The following is a 23,003-nucleotide window of genomic DNA, read 5'->3' on the forward strand; positions in this document are numbered from 1 at the left end:
CTTTTGACCAGAACCCTATGGGGTTCCCCTAATAGGGACTGATCCTATGAACCCTTTCTCTTAGTGGTATTTTACAGTTGCAGGATGACAATGCACGGACTACTGAACAGCTGTCAGCTGGCTATGGGGCCTTGTGCTTGTCTGTTACAGCTACACAGTCAGACCAATAGTTAGCCAAGGTCTCCGGTGAGGTTTGGAATATATAGCTAATGCTGGGTCTCGGTCTGAAATGGCACCCTATTCCCTATATAGTCCACTACCCCTAATAGGCCCTAGTCAAAAGTAGTGCACTATATAGTTAGAATAAGGTGCCAATCAATACTTGTTGTGCTGGTCTGGTATGCAAAGACATGTATAAACCAAGTAACATTTGAGTCAGAATTTGACTTGATCCATAAACTGACAGGGTGTGTATCCCAAATGGCACCCTATTCCCTATGTAGTGCACTACTTTTGACCAGAGCCCTATAGAGAATAGGGTGCCATTTGGAACATGTCCAAGGACTCTAGTGGTGTCAGGTGGCTTTAACTGTCACTGTAATCATTACTATAGCAACAGGAGAAAGCAGAAGAGAGAATTCAGCTACAATGTCACACACCAGAATACAACCGATTGTATTTTATTTTATTTATTTAACTAGGCAAGTCAGTTAAGAACAAATTCTTATTTACAATGACGGTCTACCGGGGAACAGCGGGTTAACTGCCTTGTTCAAGGGCAGAACGACAGATTTTTAGCTCGGGGATTCGATCCAGCAACCTTTCAGTTACTGGCTCAATGCTCTAACCACTAGGCTACCTGATTGGATCTAAATACTCCTGCTTGTATTAACCTGATTGTTTGAACTCAGAACACCAGGACTGTGTGAAATAATGCAGCAATGAGTAAGCTACAGTTGTGGGACCTTTTGGCTGAGTTAGCCATCAGCCCAGGTGGGTTTAGTACAGGCTGGCTGAGTTAGCCATCAGCCCAGGTGGGTTTAGTACAGATTGGCTGAGTTAGCCATCAGCCCAGGTGGGTTTAGTACAGGTAGGCTGAGTTATCCATCAGCCCAGGTGGGTTTAGTACAGGCTGGCTGAGTTAGCCATCAGCCCAGGTGGGTTTAGTACATGTGGGTTTAGTACAGGTTGGCTGAGTTAGCCATCAGCCCAGGTGGGTTTAGTACAGGTTGGCTGAGTTAGCCATCAGCCCAGGTGGGTTTAGTACAGGTAGGCTGAGTTAGCCATCAGCCCAGGTGGGTTTAGTACAGGCTGGCTGAGTTAGCCATTAGCCCAGGTGGGTTTAGTACAGGCTGGCTGAGTTAGCCATCAGCCCAGGTGGGTTTAGTACAGGCTGGCTGAGTTAGCCATCAGCCCAGGTGGGTTTAGTACAGGCTGGCTGAGTTAGCCATTAGCCCAGGTGGGTTTAGTACAGGTTGGCTGAGTTAGCCATCAGCCCAGGTGGGTTTAGTACAGGTGGTTAGCCATCAGCCCAGGTGGGTTTAGTACAGGCTGGCTGAGTTAGCCATTAGCCCAGGTGGGTTTAGTACAGGTTGGCTGAGTTAGCCATCAGCCCAGGTGGGTTTAGTACAGGCTGGCTGAGTTAGCCATCAGCCCAGGTGGGTTTAGTACAGGTTGGCTGAGTTAGCCATCAGCCCAGGTGGGTTTAGTACAGGTGGCTGAGTTAGCCATCAGCCCAGGTGGGTTTAGTACAGGTGGGTGGCTGAGTTAGCCATTAGCCCAGGTGGGTTTAGTACAGGTGGGCTGAGTTAGCTGCCCAGGTGGGTTTAGCAGGTTGGCTGAGTTAGCCATCAGCCCAGGTGGGTTTAGTACAGGTGGGTTTACAGGTTGGCTGAGTTAGCCATCAGCCCAGGTGGGTTTAGTACAGGTTGGCTGAGTTAGCCATCAGCCCAGGTGGGTTTAGTACAGGTAGGCTGAGTTAGCCATTAGCCCAGGTGGGTTTTTGGGCTGAGTTAGCCATCAGCCCAGGTGGGTTTAGTACAGGTGGGTTTAGTACAGGTTGGCTGAGTTAGCCATCAGCCCAGGTGGGTTTAGTACAGGTGGGTTTAGTACAGGTTGGCTGAGTTAGCCATTAGCCCAGGTGGGTTTAGTACAGGTGGGCTGAGTTAGCCATCAGCCCAGGTGGGTTTAGTACAGGTTGGCTGAGTTAGCCATCAGCCCAGGTAGGTTTAGTACAGGTGGGTTTAATACAGGTAGGCTGAGTTAGCCATTAGCCCAGGTGGGTTTAGTACAGGTAGGCTGAGTTAGCCATCAGCCCAGGAGGGTTTAGTACAGGTTTGAGTTCGCCATCAGCCCAGGTTAGGGTTGGCTGAGTTAGCCATCAGCCCAGGTGGGTTTAGTACAGGCTGGCTGAGTTAGCCATCAGCCCAGGTGGGTTTAGTACAGGTGGGTTTAGGGTAGGCTGAGTTAGCCATTAGCCCAGGTGGGTTTTTAGTACAGGTGGGCTGAGTTAGCCATCAGCCCAGGTGGGTTTAGTACAGGTGGGTTTAGTACAGGTTGGCTGAGTTAGCCATCAGCCCAGGTGGGTTTAGTACAGGTGGGTTTAGTACAGGTTGGCTGAGTTAGCCATTAGCCCAGGTGGGTTTAGTACAGGTGGGCTGAGTTAGCCATCAGCCCAGGTGGGTTTAGTACAGGTTGGCTGAGTTAGCCATCAGCCCAGGTAGGTTTAGTACAGGTGGGTTTAATACAGGTAGGCTGAGTTAGCCATTAGCCCAGGTGGGTTTAGTACAGGTAGGCTGAGTTAGCCATCAGCCCAGGAGGGTTTAATACAGGTTGGCTGAGTTCACCATCAGCCCAGGAGGGTTTAGTACAGGTTGGCTGAGTTAGCCATCAGCCCAGGTGGGTTTAGTACAGGCTGGCTGAGTTAGCCATCAGCCCAGGTGGGTTTAGTACAGGTGGGTTTAGTACAGGTAGGCTGAGTTAGCCATTAGCCCAGGTGGGTTTAGTACAGGTAGGCTGAGTTAGCCATCAGCCCAGGTGGGTTTAGTACAGGTTGGAACAATGTCTTCAGAAAATATTCATACCCCTGGACTTACTCCACATGTTGTGTTGCATCTACACATAATATCCCATCATGACAAAGTGAAAAATGTTTTTAGAAATGATAACAAATGTATAAAATGAATCTAATTTGCATAAGTATTCACAACCCTGAGTCAATAGATGTTAGAAGCACCTTTGGTAGTGATTACAGCTGAGAGTCCTTCTGGGTTAGTCTCTAAGAGCTGTGAGTCTTTCTGGGTGAGTCTCTAAGAGCTGTGAGTCTTTCTGGGTGAGTCTCTAAGAGCTGTGAGTCCTTCTGGGTGAGTCTAAGAGCTGTGAGTCCTTCTGGGTGAGTCTCCAAGAGCTGTGAGTCCTTCTGGGTGAGTCTCCAAGAGCTGTGAGTCCTTCTGGGTGAGTCTCCAAGAGCTGTGAGTCCTTCTGGGTGAGTCTCCAAGAGCTGTGAGTCCTTCTGGGTGAATCTCCAAGAGCTGTGAGTCCTTCTGGGTGAGTCTCCAAGAGCTGTGAGTCCTTCTGGGTGAGTCTCCAAGAGCTGTGAGTCCTTCTGGGTGAGTCTCTAAGAGCTGTAAGTCCTTCTGGGTGAGTCTCTAAGAGCTGTGAGTCCTTCTGGGTGAGTCTCTAAGAGCTGTGAGTCCTTCTGGGTGAGTCTCTAAGAGCTGTGAGTCCTTCTGGGTGAGTCTCTTAAGAGCTGTGAGTCCTTCTGGGTGAGTCTCTAAGAGCTGTGAGTCCTTCTGGGTGAGTCTAAGAGCTGTGAGTCCTTCTGGGTGATTCTCCAAGAGCTTTACACACCTGGATTCTACAATATTTGCACATTATTATTCTCAAAATTCTTCAAGCTCTGTCAACTTGGTTGTTCATCATTACTAGGCAAACCTTTCAAGTATTGCCATAGACTGTCAAGTAGATTTAAGTCGAAACTGCCACTCGGGAACATTCAACGTCTTCTTATACAGTGTATATTTGGCCTTGTGTTTTAGGTTATTGTCCTGCTGAAAGGTGAATTCATCTCCCAGTGTCTGGTGGAACACAGACTGAACCAGGTTTTCCTCTAGGATTGTGCCTGTACTTTGCCCCAAACAAACATTAAAACTTCATATTCAGGACAAAAAGTGAATTGATTTGCCACATTTTTTGCACTATTACTTTAGTGGATTGCTGTGTTGTTTAGGTCAGTTTTCTCCTATCACAGCCATTAAACTAACGGTTTTAAATATCACCATGGTGAAATCAAGTGGTTTCCTTCCTCTCCAGCAACTGAGTTGCCTGAAGGACGCCTGTATCTTTGTAGTGACTGGGTGTATTGATACTCCATCCGAAGTGTAATTAATAACTTCACCATGCTCAAAAAGGGACATTCAATTCCTGCTATTTGTTGTTGTTTTTACCCATCGACCAATAGGGGCCTTCTTTGCGAGGCATTGTGAAACCTCCCTGGTCCTTGTGGTTGAACCAGTGTTTGACTGAGGGACCTGACAGATAACTTTATGTAATAGATGAGGTAGTCATTCTAAAATATGTTAAACACTATTATTGCACACAGTGTGAGTCCATGCAACTTATTATGTGACTCGTTAAGGACATTTTTTACTCTTGAACTTATTTAGGCTTGCAATAACAAAGGGGTTGAATAGTTCATTAGTAAAAGAAATAATAATAAACTTAATTCCACTTTGACATCATGGGGTATAATGTGTAGATCAGAGACAAAACCTCAATTTAGTCCATTTTAATCCAGTCAAAGGATGTGAATACAGGTACGTTGGTAGGGTACGGGTACAAGTAGGTAGGTAGGTAGGGTACAGGTAGGTAGGTAGGGTACAGGTAGGGAGGCAGGGTACAGGTAGGTCAGTAGTGTACATGTAGATACGGTAGGTAGTGTGCATGTAGGTAAGTAGGTAGGGTACAGGTAGGGAGGCAGGGTACAGGTAGGTCAGTAGTGTACATGTAGATCCGGTAGGTAGTGTGCATGTAGGTAAGTAGGTAGGGTACAGGTAGGGAGGCAGGGTACAGGTAGGTCAGTAGTGTACATGTAGATCCGGTAGGTAGTGTGCATGTAGGTAAGTAGGTAGGGTACAGGTAGGGAGGCAGGGTACAGGTAGGTCAGTAGTGTACATGTAGATACGGTAGGTAGTGTGCATGTAGGTAAGTAGGTAGGGTACAGGTAGGGAGGCAGGGTACAGGTAGGTCAGTAGTGTACATGTAGATCCGGTAGGTAGTGTGCATGTAGGTAAGTAGGTAGGGTACAGGTAGGGAGGCAGGGTACAGGTAGGTCAGTAGTGTACATGTAGATACGGTAGGTAGTGTGCATGTAGGTAAGTAGGTAGGGTACAGGTAGGGAGGCAGGGTACAGGTAGGTCAGTAGTGTACATGTAGATACGGTAGGTAGTGTGCATGTAGGTAAGTAGGTAGGGTACAGGTAGGGAGGCAGGGTACAGGTAGGTCAGTAGTGTACATGTAGATACGGTAGGTAGTGTGCATGTAGGTAAGTAGGTAGGGTACAGGTAGGGAGGCAGGGTACAGGTAGGGAGGCAGGGTACAGGTAGGTCAGTAGTGTACATGTAGATACGGTAGGTAGTGTACAGGTAGGTCAGTAGGTAGGGTACAGGTAGGGAGGCAGGGTACAGGTAGGGAGGCAGGGTACAGGTAGGTCAGTAGGTAGGGTACAGGTAGGGAGGCAGGGTACAGATAGGTCAGTAGTGTACATGTAGATACGGTAGGTAGTGTGCATGTAGGTAAGTAGGTAGGGTACAGGTACAGGCAGGTAGACAGGTGCTGGTACGTACCGATCAGGTAGGTGAGGAAAAGGTTGTGGACTTGCTGTCCCATCCAGGCCACCGTCACCAGACTGCTGATCACCGACGCAAAGTACTGTGGGAAGACAACCGGAAGTGACATCACTACCCCGTTCCAAAACAGACGACAGACCCCGTTCCAGAACAGACGACAGACCCCGTTCCAGAACAGACGACAGACCCCGTTCCAGAACAGACGACAGACCCCGTTCCAGAACAGACGACAGACCCCGTTCCAGAACAGACGACAGACCCGTTCCAGAACAGACGACAGACCCGCTCCAGAACAGACGACAGACCCCCGTTCCAGAACAGACGACAGACCCCGTTCCAAAACAGACGACAGACCCGTTCCAGAACAGACGACAGACCCGTTCCAAAACAGACGACAGACCCCGTTCCAGAACAGACGACAGACCCCGTTCCAGAACAGACGACAGACCCCGTTCCAAAACAGACGACAGACCCCGTTCCAAAACAGACGACAGACCCCTGCTCCAAACAGACGACAGACCCCCGTTCCAGAACAGACGACAGACCCCGTTCCAGAACAGACGACAGACCCTGTTCCAGAACAGACGACAGACCCTGCTCCAAAACAGACGACAGACCCCGTTCCAGAACAGACGACAGACCCGTTCCAGAACAGACGACAGACCCCGCTCCAGAACAGACAGACCCCTGTTCCAGAACAGACAGACCCCGCTCCAGAACAGACGACAGACCCCGTTCCAGAACAGACCAGACCCCTTGCCCAGAACAGACGACAGACCCCGTTCCAGAACAGACGACAGACCCCCGTTCCAGAACAGACGACAGACCCCGTTCCAGAACAGACGACAGACCCCGTTCCAGAACAGACGACAGACCCCGTTCCAGAACAGACGACAGACCCCTCCCAGAACAGACGACAGACCCCTTCCAGAACAGACGACAGACCCCGTTCCAGAACAGACACAGACCCCGTTCCAGAACAGACGACAGACCCCGTTCCAGAACAGACGACAGACCCTCTAGAACAGACGACAGACCCCGTTCTAGAACAGACAGACCCCGTTCTAGAACAGACGACAGACCCCCGTTCTAGAACAGACAGACCCTTTCTAGAACAGACAGACCCCGTTCTTGAACAGACAGACCCCGTTCTAGAACAGACGACAGACCCCGTTCTAGAACAGACGACAGACCCCGTTCTAGAACAGACGACAGACCCCGTTCTAGAACAGACGACAGACCCCGTTCTAGAACAGACGAGAGACCCCGTTCTAGAACAGACGACAGAGCTAAAGTGGGTCTCGGTGTGTGTGTGTGTGTGTACCATCTTGGGTTTCTCCTCCTTGAGCGAGAAGAGTCTTTTCCACCAGCCCAGGATGCGACGCTGAGTCTTCACCAGGTTACCACAGATCTCATGGAAACGCTGCTGCTGCTCTGAAGACCTGGAGAGAGGGAGAAAGAGAGAGGAGAAAGAGAGGAGGAGAAAGAGAGAGAGAGGAGGAGAGGGGAGGAAGGAAAAGAGAGGAAGGAGAGTGATATTATTACCATTATATCCAAGACCAGTGGTTTTATTCAGTCAACAGCTATCCCTACATCTCTCCATCCATCTGAACAGGAACACTTGATCAGAACCAGCTCAGTAGAATGAGAGGAGTCGATCAATGGGGCCATATGATATCTGATAAGGCAGTTGGGGAAGTGCCCTTCATTTCTGCTGAGCCACAACTACCCATTTCAGGCTCAGGTGAGAACATGGGCTTATGAACCAGCAGAACTCACTGCCAGACACTGAAATAGACCCAGTGTGTGTGATATACCCACCCTCCACCCCAGATATACCCACCCTCCACCCCAGCTATACCCACCCTCCACCCAGCTCCACCCCAGCTATACCCACCCTCCACCCCAGATATACCCCCCTCCACCCCAGCTATACCCACCTCCACCCCAGATATACCCACCCTCCACCCCAGATATACCCACCCTCCACCCCAGATATACCCCCCTCCACCCTACCCTAGATACCCCCCTCCACCCTAGATATACCCACCCTCCACCCCAGCTATACCCTCCACCCTAGATATACCCACCTCCACCCTAGATATACCCACCCTCCACCCCAGCTATACCCACCCCAGCTATACTCCACCCTAGCTATACCCACCCTCCACCCCAGCTATACCCACCCTCCACCCCAGCTATACCCACCCACCACCCCAGATATACCCACCCACCACCCCAGATATACCCACCCTCCACCCCAGATATACCCACCCTCCACCCCAGATATACCCACCCTGTACCCTAGCTATACCCCTGTACCCTAGCTATACCCACCCTCCACCCCAGATATACCCACCCTCCACCCCAGCTATACCTCCTCCACCCTAGATATACCCACCCTCCACCCCAGCTATACCCACCCTCCACCCTAGATATACCCCTCCACCCTAGATATACCCACCCTCCACCCTGTACGCTAGATATACCCCTCCACCCTAGATATACCCCTCCACCTTGTACCCTAGATATACCCCTCCACCCTAGATATACCCCCTCCACCCTAGATATACCCCCTCCACCCTAGATATACCCCTCCACCTTGTACCCTAGATATACCCCTCCACCCTGTATATACCCACCCCGTGCCCGTATATACCCACCCCGTACCCCAGATATACCCACCCCGTACCCCAGATATACCCACCCCGTACCCCAGATATACCCACCCCACCCCAGATATACCCACCCTGTACCCCAGATATACCCCAGGCTCTCACCACTTGTTGGATCCGAAGATTCGGTGCGGGGGTAGGCACCAGGTAGTCAGCCAGACACAGCAGCATGACAGTGCAGGACAGGCCGGTCAGCACCGAGGGGTCCAGGTAGTAGATCATCCTGGAGGAAGGGGGAAGAGAGAGAGGGGGGTCAGATGTCTCAATTCCACTGCAAGTCAAAACAAGCGGACACCAGAGAAATGAGGTATTCTATCAAGGGTTCTGAAAAGCTACATTTACTATACTGAACGAAAATATAAAACGCAACATACTACAATTGAAGATTTTACCGTGTTCCTGTTCAAATAAGGAAATCAGTCACTTGAAATAAATGCATGAGGCCCTATGAATGGCACGACAATGGGCCTCAATCTCATCACAGTCTCTCTGAGCATTCAAATTGCCCGTCCAATAAAATGCAATTGTGTTCGTCGTCCGTAGATTATGCCTGCCCATTACCCCACCGAGGGGCACTCTGTTCACAATGTTGACATCAGCAAACCGCTCAACCACACGACGCCATACACACGGTCTGCAGTTGTAAATCCGGTTGGACGTACTGCCAAATTCTCTAAAATTACTTTAGAAGCGGCTTATGGTAGAGAAATTAACATTAAATTATCTCGTAACAGATCTGGTGGACATTCCTGCAGTCAGCATGCCAATTGCATGCTCCCTCAACTAGAGATCTGTGGCATTTTGTTTTATGTGACAAAACTACACATTTTTGAGTGGCCTTTTACGTAAAAAAAAAAAGTGCATGGATGACCCTTATTCACAAATCACAGATGCAAGTTTTTTTCTGGGCAGAAGTGAAGACAGTAGCCTAGCGTTACTGATTAGTTATACAGGGAGAAGTGAAAACAGCAGATGGGTGGTGCTGTTGTGACAACTGTGCTCCATTGCGAACTCATTAAGAATGCTTATGCTGCAGGGAACTTGATTGATGAGGAACACCGGGATCTTGCTGCCCACAGCAACTCTGTTGTCATGGAAACATTTGTCCCGATCCCAAAAAATAAATTGCAGACAACTCCATTTGAGCTGGACCAAATGGGACAGTGATCCATTTGAGCTGGACCAAATGGGACAGTGATCCATTTGAGCTGGACCAAAAATGGGACAGTGATCCATTTGAGCTGGACCAAATAGGACAGTGATCCATTTGAGCTGGACCAAATGGGACAGTGATCCATTTGAGCTGGACCAAAAATGGGACAGTGATCCATTTGAGCTGGACCAAATGGGACAGTGATCCATTTGAGCTGGACCAAATGGGACAGTGATCCGACAAGTAAGTAGCTAAACTTGACTTTATTGAATGATCTCTGATCATTAACCTCTATGAGTGGGACGGTTGTTTTTATACCAGCCCAAACACAGTGGATATATGTTTTCACATTAAACCACAATATTTTGTTGGCATATTTGATTAGAATAGGATATATTAGGCCTACACATTGACCTGGAAATATCAAAATATAACTGGTTTCATTTTGTCAAAAAAAAAAATCAGCTGTTCTAAGTACATGACTGCTGCTCCAGATTCTCAAATCCACTTGGTGATGTATAAATGGTGAATCCAGACCGTTCAGACTGGTCTCATACTGCAGCGGTCTGGAGTGGTTCCCCCACAATGAGACACTGGGTCCAGGTGGTCCAGTTCCCTCTCCCATCATACGTGGTAAATGTCATTCCAGACAAATATCCGTCACCTTATGGGGTCTACAATGGTTCAGGAAGCAGAAGACTCCCAGGACTTGTGAAGTGAAAGTTCCAGGTATGTCCTGCGTCCAAGCCTGTGATGTGTGTGTCAGGTACTGTGAAAGTGAAAGTTCCAGGTATGTCCTGCGCCCAAGCCTGTGATGTGTGTGTCAGGTACTGTGAAAGTGAAAGTTCCAGGTATGTCCTGCGCCCAAGCCTGTGATGTGTGTGTCAGTTACTGTGAAAGTGAAAGTTCCAGGTATGTCCTGCGTCCAAGCCTGTGATGTGTGTGTGTCAGGTTAGGTACTGTGAAAGTGAAAGTTCCAGGTATGTCCTGCGCCCAAGCCTGTGATGTGTGTGTGTGTGTGTCAGGTTAGGTACTGTGACTGCAAAAATAAAGAATATCCATGCAAATGGACCAATAAAGCAAGTATTGTTACTTTTATAATATATATATATATATTTTTTTTTGTGTTGTTGAAAAAAACAACATTCAACCTCCACCCACCCAGAGAGAAAAGTGAAGACACTTGGTTGTATATAAAAAAATAAAACACTTAGTATACAACACAACGTTAGCAACTGTTGTATGTGCAGCCTAAAAGTCTGTGGTGCTACATTCATCCTGGAGTGGTCTTCTAACCAGGGCCTCGTTCTCAGGTCTCTCCTCTGTAACAGTGTTTAAGTGGGACATTTAGGTTTGGGCAGGTGAGATGAAGGATCCCTGTAAACCACTGGTGGATCCGGTCACCAGTCCAGCACCTGGTCAACCAGGTTCTACTGGGACTGTTTTGGTTAATAGATGTATGTTGTTGTCATCCACTGTTTTGGTTAATAGATGTATGTTGTAGTCATCCACTACTTGGACTGTTTTGGTTAATATATGTATGTTGTTGTCATCCACTGTTTGGACTGTTTTAGTTAATAGATGTATGTTGCTGTCATCCACTGTTTTGGTTGATAGATGTATGTTGCTGTCATCCACTGTTTTGGTTAATAGATGTAGGTTGTTGTCATCCACTGTTTTGGTTAATAGATGTATGTTGTAGTCATCCACTACTGGGACTGTTTTAGTTAATAGATGTATGTTGCTGTCATCCACTGTTTTGGTTAATAGATGTAGGTTGTTGTCATCCACTGTTTTGGTTAATAGATGTATGTTGTTGTCATCCACTGTTTTAGTTAACAGATGTATTGTTGTCATCCACTGTTATGGTTAATAGATGTATTGTTGTCATCCACTGCTTGGACTGTTTTGGTTAATAGATGTATGTTGTTGTCATCCACTGTTTGGACTGTTTTGGTTAATAGATGTATGTTGTTGTCATCCACTGTTTGGACTGTTTTGGTTAATAGATGTATGTTGTTGTCATCCACTGTTTTAGTTAATAGATGTATTGTGTTGTCATCCACTGTTTTGGTTAATAGATGTATGTTGTTGTCATCCACTGTTTTGACTGTTTTGGTTAATAGATGTATGTTGTTGTCATCCACTGTTTTGGTTAATAGATGTATGTTGTTGTCATCCACTGTTTTGACTGTTTTGGTTAATAGATGTATGTTGTTGTCATCCACTGTTTTAGTTAATAGATGTATTGTGTTGTCATCCACTGTTTTGGTTAATAGATGTATGTTGTTGTCATCCACTGTTTTGGTTAATAGATGTATGTTGTTGTCATCCACTGTTTTGACTGTTTTGGTTAATAGATGTATGTTGTTGTCATCCACTGTTTTGGTTAATAGATGTATGTTGTTGTCATCCACTGTTTTGGTTAATAGATGTATGTTGTTGTCATCCACTGTTTTGGTTAATAGATGTATGTTGTTGTCATCCACTGTTTTGGTTAATAGATGTATGTTGTTGTCATCCACTACTTGGACTGTTTTGGTTAATAGATGTATGTTGTTGTCATCCACTGTTTTAGTTAATAGATGTAGGTTGTTGTCATCCACTGTTTTGGTTAATAGATGTATGTTGTTGTCATCCACTGTTTTAGTTAATAGATGTATTGATAAAGTAATCCCTCTCACCCCCCCTCCCCCTGAAAAGATTTAGATGCACTACTGTTCCACTGGAGGTCATAAGGTGAATGCACCAATTTGTAAGTCGCTCTGGATAAGAGCGTCTGCTAAATGACTTAAATGTAAATGTAATGTATTGTGTTGTCATCCACTGTTATGGTTAATAGATGTATGTTGTTGTCATCCACTGTTTTGACTGTTTTGGTTAATAGATGTATGTTGTTGTCATCCACTGTTTTGGTTAATAGATGTATGTTGTTGTCATCCACTGTTTTAGTTAATAGATGTATTGTGTTGTCATCCACTGTTTTGGTTAATAGATGTATGTTGTTGTCATCCACTGTTTTAGTTAATAGATGTATTGTGTTGTCATCCACTGTTTTGGTTAATAGATGTATGTTGTTGTCATCCACTGTTTTGACTGTTTTGGTTAATAGATGTATGTTGTTGTCATCCACTGTTTTGGTTAATAGATGTATGTTGTTGTCATCCACTGTTTTAGTTAACAGATGTATTGTTGTCATCCACTGTTTTAGTTAACAGATGTATGTTGTTGTCATCCACTGTTTGGACTGTTTTGGTTAATAGATGTATGTTGTTGTCATCCACTGTTTTAGTTAATAGATGTATGTTGTTGTCATCCACTGTTTTAGTTAATAGATGTATGTTGTTGTCATCCACTGTTTTAGTTAACAGATGTATTGTTGTCATCCACTGTTTTAGTTAATAGATGTATTGTGTTGTCATCCACTGTTTTGGTTAATAGATGTATGTTGTTGTCATCCACTGTTTTGGTTAATAGATTATTGATTAAATAGAGCTAAATATTACAGGTTTTATTTAACTAGGCAAGTCGGTTTTAAGAACAAATTATTTTCAATGACGGCCTAGGAACAGTGGGTTAACTGCCTTGTTCAGGGGCAGAACGGCAGATTTCTTTCCCCTTGTCAGCTCGGGGGATTCATTCCAGCAACCTTTCAGTTCCTGGCCCAACGCTCTAACCACTAGGCAACTGTATGGTGGCAAGAGCACACAACTGCTTCCACAGCTCAGTGCCGTGTGGAAAGAAACGTGTTCCAATGAGCCCAGTCACTGGACAACATGTCGAAATGCAATCTGGGAAAAGACAACAGTTTTGATGGTAATAACTGAAAAGAGGATCCAAGCTATCCACTGCTGTATGATCTATTCCTCAACTGCAATTGGCAGTGTTGCATAACAGGAGTGTCCGGCATGACAAAGGAACCGCATCGGCCATTCAAATGCATAAAGGGTAGGCCTACATCCTCTTTAACAATGTACACAGTTAAACTATTTATAAAACACAGCATCAGCCATTCAAATGCATAAAGGGTAGGCCTCCATCCTCTTTAACAATGTACACAGTTAAACTATTTATAAAACTTCAAAAAAACAAGCTGCCTCATGCTACAGAAACAGGGGATTGGGCTCCTGTCTTGTGCTGTTCTGGCTCGTACCAGGCTACTTAACTAAACTCGGTCTCTGTGTGGGCGTGCCTGTCCATCGTGTGTCTGTCTTCTCTCTGTGTGGTGTTCTGTGATAACGCTGACTGTAACCCCCTGCTGGAGCCACCATGCTGACTGTAACCCCCTGCTGGAGCCACCATGCTGACTGTAACCCCCTGCTGGAGCCACCATGCTGACTGTAACCCCTGCTGGAGCCACCATGCTGACTGTAACCCCTGCTGGAGCCACCATGCTGACTGTAACCCCTGCTGGAGCCACCATGCTGACTGTAATCCCTGCTGGAGCCACCATGCTGACTGTAACCCCTGCTGGAGCCACCATGCTGACTGTAACCCCTGCTGGAGCCACCATGCTGACTGTAACCCCTGCTGGAGCCACCATGCTGATTGTGATTACCCATGATTAAAATTCTGCCTAAATAACTTTCTCCTGTGATCTCGCCCACGAGCCTGTAGTCGCCACTTGGTACTGGCCCGGTGTGCTACTGGCAAATTTACCTGAATGTCAAGCCCTGGTGTGTGTGTGTGAGCGAGGCCAGGTGTGTGCTAGAGACAGGACAGCTGTATGTATCGTGCATGTGTGAGAGCGTGACAGGACAGCTGTGTGTGAGAGCGTGACAGGACAGCTGTGTGTGAGAGCGTGACAGGACAGCTGTGTGTGAGAGCGTGACAGGACAGCTGTGTGTGAGAGCGTGTGTGAGAGTGTGACAGGACAGCTGTGTGTGAGAGTGTGACAGGACAGCTGTGTGTGAGAGCGTGTGTGAGTGTGTGACAGGACAGCTGTGTGTGAGAGCGTGTGTGAGTGTGTGACAGGACAGCTGTGTGTGAGAGCGTGTGAGAGCGTGACAGGACAGCTGTGTGTGAGAGCGTGACAGGACAGCTGTATGTGAGAGCGTGTGTGAGTGTGTGACAGGACAGCTGTGTGTGAGAGCGTGTGAGAGTGTGTGACAGGACAGCTGTGTGTGAGAGCGTGACAGGACAGCTGTGTGTGAGAGCGTGACAGGACAGCTGTGTGTGAGAGCGTGTGTGAGTGTGTGACAGGACAGCTGTGTGTGAGAGCGTGACAATACAGCTGTGTGTGAGAGCGTGACAGGACAGCTGTATGTGAGAGCGTGTGTGAGTGTGTGACAGGACAGCTGTGTGTGAGAGCGTGTGAGAGTGTGTGACAGGACAGCTGTGTGTGAGAGCGTGACAGGACAGCTGTGTGTGAGAGCGTGTGTGAGTGTGTGACAGGACAGCTGTGTGTAATGTGTGTGTAAGAGCGTGACAGGACAGCGGTATGCATCGTGTGTGTGAGTACTACTCACATGAAGAACAGTGTGGTGGCTGCCATCAGGGCTGTGTGTGTGTGTGAGTACTACTCACATGAAGACCAGTGTGGTGGCTGCCATCAGGGCTGTGTGTGTGAGTACTACTCACATAAAGACCAGTGTGGTGGCTGCCATCAGGGCTGTGTGTGTGAGTACTACTCACATAAAGACCAGTGTGGTGGCTGCCATCAGGGCTGTGTGTGTGTGAGTACTACTCACATAAAGACCAGTGTGGTGGCTGCCATCAGGGCTGTGTGTGTGTGAGTACTACTCACATAAAGACCAGTGTGGTGGCTGCCATCAGGGCTGTGTGTGTGAGTACTACTCACATAAAGACCAGTGTGGTGGCTGCCATCAGGGCTGTGTGTGTGTGAGTACTACTCACATAAAGACCAGTGTGGTGGCTGCCATCAGGGCTGTGTGTGTGAGTACTACTCACATGAAGACCAGTGTGGTGGCTGCCATCAGGGCTGTGTGTGTGAGTACTACTCACATAAAGACCAGTGTGGTGGCTGCCATCAGGGCTCCAGGGAACCATGGTTTCTTCCAACGCAGGACCTGGTCCCCAGCCAGGATCACCTCTCCCCAGCCCTGCAGCTGCTCCTCCAGCTGGGCCGTCTCCTGGGCCTGGAACACAGACACCGACCGAGACACACGCCAGAGACAGAGGTTAGGAGGTAGCTTGATCTACCAGTACACCTCCTGGACAGGACGCTAGTCTATTCAGAGCCAGGTGTTAACACTAGTCTATTGTAGAGCCAGGTGTTAACACTAGTCTATTGTAGAGCCAGGTGTTAACACTAGTCTATTGCAGAGCCAGGTGTTAACACTAGTCTATTGCAGAGCCAGGTGTTAACACTAGTCTATTGCAGAGCCAGGTGTTAACACTAGTCTATTGCAGAGCCAGGTGTTAACACTAGTCTATTGTAGAGTCAGGTGTTAACACTAGTCTATTGCAGAGCCAGGTGTTAACACTAGTCTATTGCAGAGCCAGGTGTTAACACTAGTCTATTGCAGAGCCAGGTGTTAACACTAGTCTATTGCAGAGCCAGGTGTTAACACTAGTCTATTGCAGAGCCAGGTGTTAACACTAGTCTATTGCAGAGCCAGGTGTTAACACTAGTCTATTGCAGAGCCAGGTGTTAACACTAGTCTATTGCAGAGCCAGGTGTTAACACTAGTCTATTGCAGAGCCAGGTGTTAACACTAGTCTATTGCAGAGCCAGGTGTTAACACTAGTCTATTGCAGAGCCAGGTGTTAACAGATTTACACATGGAATAAACAAACGTACAGTCAATAACACAACAGAAAATCTACATACAGTGTGTGCAAATGGAGTAAGGAGGTAAGGCAATAACTAGGCCACGGCAGTAGTCCCCCCAAGGTGTGTGAAAACGCAGCCTGATAACAGGTCAGGTTGACAAGGACTCAAGATGCACTGGTGCACTCAGAAGAAAAGCCATCTAACTCTCAGTCCAAACAACGCTGAACTCCAATTCACATATAGTTAACAGTTTAGCCTGTTCATCTAAGGAGCTAGGCTGAGTCCCAAATGGCACCCTATAGGACTCTGGTCAATGAAGTGCACTATATAGGGACTAGGGTGCCATTTAGACGCAAACAGACTGCACCACAGAAATACCACTGTTTAATGGCTTGCTAATACCTTAAGCCCTGCTGACTTCCAAACATCCCTCTACTACTATCAGTTGGCGGCTGAGCAGAGCCACAGGGCCGAAGGGTTGAGGAAAACAGAGGTGTCATTGTGAATGGTCGGGGAAGTGAAATAATCCCACGTTGTGCTGACACCACAAAGACCCGTCTTCATACAGACATCTCTATTCCAAGGGCACTAAACACCATGTCGTCTCATGACCCACAGCCAGCCAGGAAAAGGCATAGCTATTAACATTACAGACTTGTTTTGCCACACAGATCATCATCGTGATCCATCCTAGTTGTCAGTTGATCCTCTGTGGTAGGTTTGTTCGGTGGATGAATGTAATCAACGATAGACAGTGGTAGGTTTGTTCGGTGGATGAATGTAATCAACGATAGACAAGGCCTGACTGCCGCATCTGAGAGCTGTCGTTAAGCTGACAAAGCACGATTTAACTGAAGACAGTTTCAACCAGATTCTAGTGTTCCATCACTGTTCTAGAACAGCAGTTCCCAAACCTTCTCCCACTCAGGCTCCCCTTGCAAGCATTGGGGAGCACCCCCTGCACATCCATTTCTATGGCCACAAACTGTTTACACCCCTCTTGTTGCTAGACAACTAATTTTTGCTGTTTTAAAAAGCATATTTCCTGCAGTTCTACAAAAAAAATCTTGGTGTACTGAGAAAATTCAGTTTTGAAGCCAATTTTCATTCACTTCCATACATTTTGCCATGGCTAATGTCTATTAATGTGATATTTGAGTGAATAACATTAACACTAAATCTATAAGCAAAAAAAAGGACATTAGTTATAAGCGGCAGGTGGCCTAGTCGTTAGAGTGTTGGGTCAGTAACTGAAAGGTTGCTGGATCGAATCCCCGAGCTGACAAGGTACAAATCTGTCATTCTGCCCCTGAACAAGGCAGTTAACCCACTGTTCCCAGTAGGCTGTCATTGTAAACAAGAATTTGTTCTTTAACTGACATACCTAGTTAAATAAAGGTTATAAAATAAATATCTCTAAGAAATGCAATGACTGACAATAGAAAAACTGATGCACTACCTACCCAATTTCAAAACAGTCCAGATGAACCTGGACCGAGTTTTAGTTTGGGAACAACTGCTCGAGAATGTAGTGAAATACAGATAAATTCAAGCGGGTGCTACGACTGTGATCACGCTCTCCGTAGCCGATGTGAGCAAGACCTTTAAAACAGGTCAACATTCACAAGGCCAGGCGGATTACCAGGACGTGTGTACTCAGAGGATGCAAGGACCAACTGACAAGTGTCTCCACTGACATTTTCAACCTCTCCCTGCCCGAGTCTGTAATAGCTACACGTTTCAAGCAGACCACCATAGTACCTGTGCCCAAGAAAGCGAAGGTTACCTGCCTAAATGATTACCACCCCGTAGCGCTCATGTAGGTAGCCATGAAGTGCTTTGAAAGGCTGGTCAAGGCTCACAACACCATCATCCCAGAAACCCTAGACCCACAATTCACATAACACCCCAACAGATCCACAGATGATTGCACTCCACACTGCCTTTTCACACCTGGACAAGAGGAATACCTATGTGAGAATGATGCACACTGCCCTAACCCATCTGGACAAGAGGAATACCTATGTGAGAATGATGCACACTGCCCTGACCCATCTGGACAAGAGGAACACCTATATGAGAATGATGCACACTGCCCTAACCCATCTGGACAAGAGGAACACCTATGTGAGAATGATGCACACTGCCCTAACCCATCTGGACAAGAGGAATACCTATGTGAGAATGATGCACACTGCCCTAACCCATCTGGACAAGAGGAACACCTATGTGAGAATGATGCACACTGCCCTAACCCATCTGGACAAGAGGAACACCTATGTGAGAATGATGCACACTGCCCTAACCCATCTGGACAAGAGGAACACCTATGTGAGAATGATGCACACTGCCCTAACCCATCTGGACAAGAGGAACACCTATATGAGAATGATGCACACTGCCCTAACCCATCTGGACAAGAGGAATACCTATGTGAGAATGCTGTTCATCGACTACAGCTCAGCATTTAACACCATAGTACCCTCCAAACTCGTCATCAAGCTCGAGACCCTGGGTCTCGACCCAGCCCTATGCAACTGGGTCCTGGACTTCCTGACGGGCCGCCCCCAGGTGGTGAGGGTAGGTAACAACATCCCCACCCCGCTGATACTCAACACGGGGGCCCCACAAGGGTGCGTTCTCAGCCCCCTCCTGTACTCCCTGTTCACCCACGACAGAGTGGCCATGCACGTCTCCAACTCAATCATCAAGTTTGCAGACGACACTACAGTGGTAGGCTTCATTACCAACAACGAGACAGCCTACAGGGAGGAGGTGAGGGCCCTCGGAGTGTGGTGTCAGGAAAATAACCTCACACTCAACGTCAACAAAATTAAAGGAGATGATCGTGGACTTCAGCAAACAGCAGAGGGAGCACCCCCTTTCCACATCGACGGGACAGTAGTGGAGAGGGAAGAAAGTTATAAGTTCCTCGGCGTACACATCACGGACAAACTGAAATGGTCCAACCACACAGACAGTGTGGTGAAGAAGGCGCAGCAGCGCCTCTTCAACTTCAGGAGGCTGAAGATATTCGGCTTGTCACCAAAAACACTCAAACTTCTACAGATGCACAATCGAGAGCATCCTGTCGGGCTGTATCACCGCCTGGTACGGCAACTGCTCCGCCCACAACCGTAAGGCTCTCCAGAGGGTAGTAAGGTCTGCACAACACATCACCGGGGGGGGCAAACTACCTGCCCTCCAGGACACCTACACCACCCGATGTCACAGGAAGGCCATAAAGATCAAGGACAACAACCACCCGAGCTACTGCCTGTTCACCCCGCTATCATCCAGAAGGCGAGGTCAGTACAGGTGCATCAAAGCTGGGACCGAGAAACTGAAAAACAGCTTCTATCTCAAGGCCATTAGACTGGTAAACAGCCATCACTAACATTGAGTGGCTGCTGCCAACATACTGACTCAACTCCAGCCACTTCAATAATGGAAAAATTGATGTAAGAAATGTATCACTAGCCACTTTAAACAATGCCACTTTTATATGTTTACATACCCTACATTACTCATCTCATATGTATATACTGTACTCTATACCATCTACTGCATCTTGCCTATGCCACTCATTCATATATATATATTTTTTATGTACATATTCTTATTCATTCCTTTACACTTGTGTGTATAAGGTAATTGTTATGAAATTGTTAGGTTGGACATTACTGCATTGTCAGAACTAGAAGCACAAGCATTTCGCAACACTCGCATTAACCTGCTAACCATGTGTATGTGACAAATAAAATGTGATTTGTTCATTGACTACAGCTCAACACCATAGTGCCCACGAAGCGCATCACTAATCTAATGACCCTGGGACTAAACACCTCCCTCTGCAACTGGATCCTGGACTTCCTGACAGGCCGCCCCCAGGTTGTAAGGCTAGGCAACAATACATCTGCCACGTTGATCCTCAACACGGGGGCCCCTCAGGGGTACGTGTTTAGTCCCCTCCCGGTTTCCCTGTTCACCCACGACTGCGTGGCCAAGCACGATTCCAGCACCACCATTAAGTTTGCTAACGACACAACAGTGGCAGGCCTGATCACTGACAACAATGAGAGCCTATAGGGAGGAGGTCAGAGACCTGGCAGTGTGGTGCCAGGACAACAACCTCTCCCTCAATGTGAGCATGACAAAGGAGCTGATCGTGGACTACAGGAAAAGTAGGACCGAACACACCCCCATTCACATCAACGGGGCTGTAGTGGAGCAGATTGAGAGCTTCAAGTTCCTTGGTGCCCACATCACCAACATACTATCATAGTCCAAACACACCAAGACAGTCCTGAAGAGGGCACAACAATGCCTTTTCCCCCTCAGGAGACTGAAAAGATTTGGCATGGGTCCCCAGATCCTCAAGAGTTCTACAGCTGCACCATCGAGAGCATGCTGACCGGTTGCATCACCGCCTGGTATGGCAACTGCTTGGCATCCAACCGTAAGGCGCTACAGAGGGTAGCGCGCACGGCCCAGTACGTCACTGGAGCCAAGCTTCCTGGCACCCAGGACCTATATACTAGGCTGTTGTAACGGATGTGAAACGGCTAGCTTAGTTAGCGTTTCAATCAGTGACGTCACTTTCTCGGAGACCTTGAAGTAGTAGTTCCCCTTGCCCTGCAAGGGCCGTGGCTTTTGTGGAGCGATGGGTAACGATGCTTCGAGGGTGACTGTTGTTGATGTGTGCAGAGGGTTCCTGGTTCGCGCACGGGTATGGGCGAGGGGACGGTCTAAAGTTATACTGTTACACTGTGTCAGAGGAAGGCCCTCCAAAAAATTGTCAAAGACTACAGTCATCCAAGTAATAGACTGTATTGTTGGTTTAGGGCTTGTAAGTAGTTCTCTTTAGCCCATGTCATTATGAATCACAGAATGAATCATTAGACTGTTCTCTATAAGATTACAAATGTAATATGCTTGTACTTAACCGTGTTGATTAAATGAGAACGTTAGTTTGTTGTGACCTTCACCCAGCTCTAGGATGCATCTCATCCATATTTCGGCATTTGTAGTTGGTAACATTAGGAGGCGTTTCTGCGCTTTGGATGACTGATACCCTCATCATTTTCATCTTCCAGATCAGTGGCTTTCTATTCCTCTAACTCCAATCAATCAATGTTGCAAGGGCAATTTATACAACGGGCGGATCAGATCCTGAATGCTGATTGGTTAAAACAGCATTCCAGCCTGTGTCTACCTCACAAATTACCACCTGCTAAATCTTCGACGTTAAAATGCCTATTTGTATCGGGACTATATATTGTGGAAGGATGAAATTGTATTAATAAATGAATTAAGATACCGTTAATGAAAATATGGCAATCATTATTTGAATATGTTCCTAACCCGTTGTATAAATGCCCTCGAAGGCGGTGTTGAGGAAAGTATTTGACTCTGACAGGGGGAGATTTGCGGCAGATTTGCCCTCGACTACAAGCATTTCGCTATCCTCGCAATAACATCTGCTAACCATGTGCATGTGACCAATAAAATGTGATTTTATCTCGGGCCTAACACCACCAGTGCCAATATATCCTTCAAACAGTCTTCTCGGGCATTACCATTTAATTAAAAAATGTTAGCCTCAGAACTGCACAATGAAAACCGGAAGACTTGTCTGGGAAGGGTATATACTGAAATTCAGTCTTAACGTTCATTAATATATAGGCTCAATTTGGTTTTGTATTCCCCGGATTTCGTTTAGAACAGGTCAGTGTTATCACACCATCTAGGTTACCAGTCGACGTTCAAATGTATCGCCGTTCTGCCCTCGGTCCGAGCAGCGACCACGGTCTGACCATGGTCTTAATTACACTATTCACTCTATCCATGCTTAATTATTGAGTAAATCGTCTAACTTTTACACCAAATATATTAGTCATCTTTCGGCGACTAATCAAATAGTTAAGGTAACGCACATTTGGTAATTTCAAAGGGGATGTTAAATAAATGTCACAAGATCCAAATTAGCCAGACGTGGGCTCTCTCGGCTTGTCAGCTGAACGTGTCACATTTAAAATAACCTTACGGACAGCCGCTGTGTTGGCTAGCCAGCCACAAAAACACCTTTCACCAATTAGCCGTATCATGCGAGAACAGCTAGTTAGCCGAGCAATAATGTTAGCTATAAGGACGATATTAGACTGCATAACGTTAATTGTTAACGGCCTATGTAAAATGATACATAGGCCGTCTAACAAACCATGTATTGTATGGCTTTGTTAATTTGCTCAGATGGTCAGATTAATGATTTAATTTGTTGGGCACGGTTCTCATTTTCACTAATCCTCCTTCGCTAGCATAGCTGGTTAATTGTTCGCATTTCGAAGGCCGTTGACAAGCGAAAGACAGCAGTCAAGCAACACTACGACGTTAACGTTACCTAAATTCAGGAACAAAAGCTTGTCACGTCGAAAGTGTGATAACGTTACTTACGAGTACGTTGGCGCTTTTGTTGTCTCCCTCTGCCATAGCTAGCGGTTGTTTAAGTTTTCGGTGATGTTTTAAAGGCAAATTTAAAACGACCCAGGGGCGCAGCAGACGCTTCCCTCTCTTCTTTGTAGATTTTGCAGTTCACAGACCAACCGTTGGATGGACTTGCGAACAACGTCATGGCTAAAGGAATTGTGGGTAAT

General features: G+C 46.9%; 1 protein-coding gene and 1 pseudogene across 1 annotated transcript in view; one reads left to right on the forward strand and one right to left on the reverse strand.

Moving 5' to 3' along the window:
- The window catches only part of LOC135564787 (uncharacterized), a 16,712-nt gene extending 12,496 nt beyond the window's left edge, over positions 1-4,216 (forward strand). Inside the window, exon 5 of the mRNA XM_065010844.1 lies at positions 3,978-4,216. The gene's annotated coding sequence lies outside the window, so the exon portion shown is untranslated. The remainder of the gene's footprint in view (positions 1-3,977) is intronic.
- LOC135564789 (ADP-ribosylation factor-like protein 6-interacting protein 1) overlaps positions 1-22,952 on the reverse strand; it is a 24,383-nt pseudogene extending 1,431 nt beyond the window's left edge.
- Between the last annotated feature and the right edge of the window lie 51 nt (positions 22,953-23,003).

This window comes from Oncorhynchus nerka, linkage group LG26 (assembly GCF_034236695.1).
Source record: "Oncorhynchus nerka isolate Pitt River linkage group LG26, Oner_Uvic_2.0, whole genome shotgun sequence".
Lineage (NCBI taxonomy): Eukaryota > Metazoa > Chordata > Actinopteri > Salmoniformes > Salmonidae > Oncorhynchus > Oncorhynchus nerka.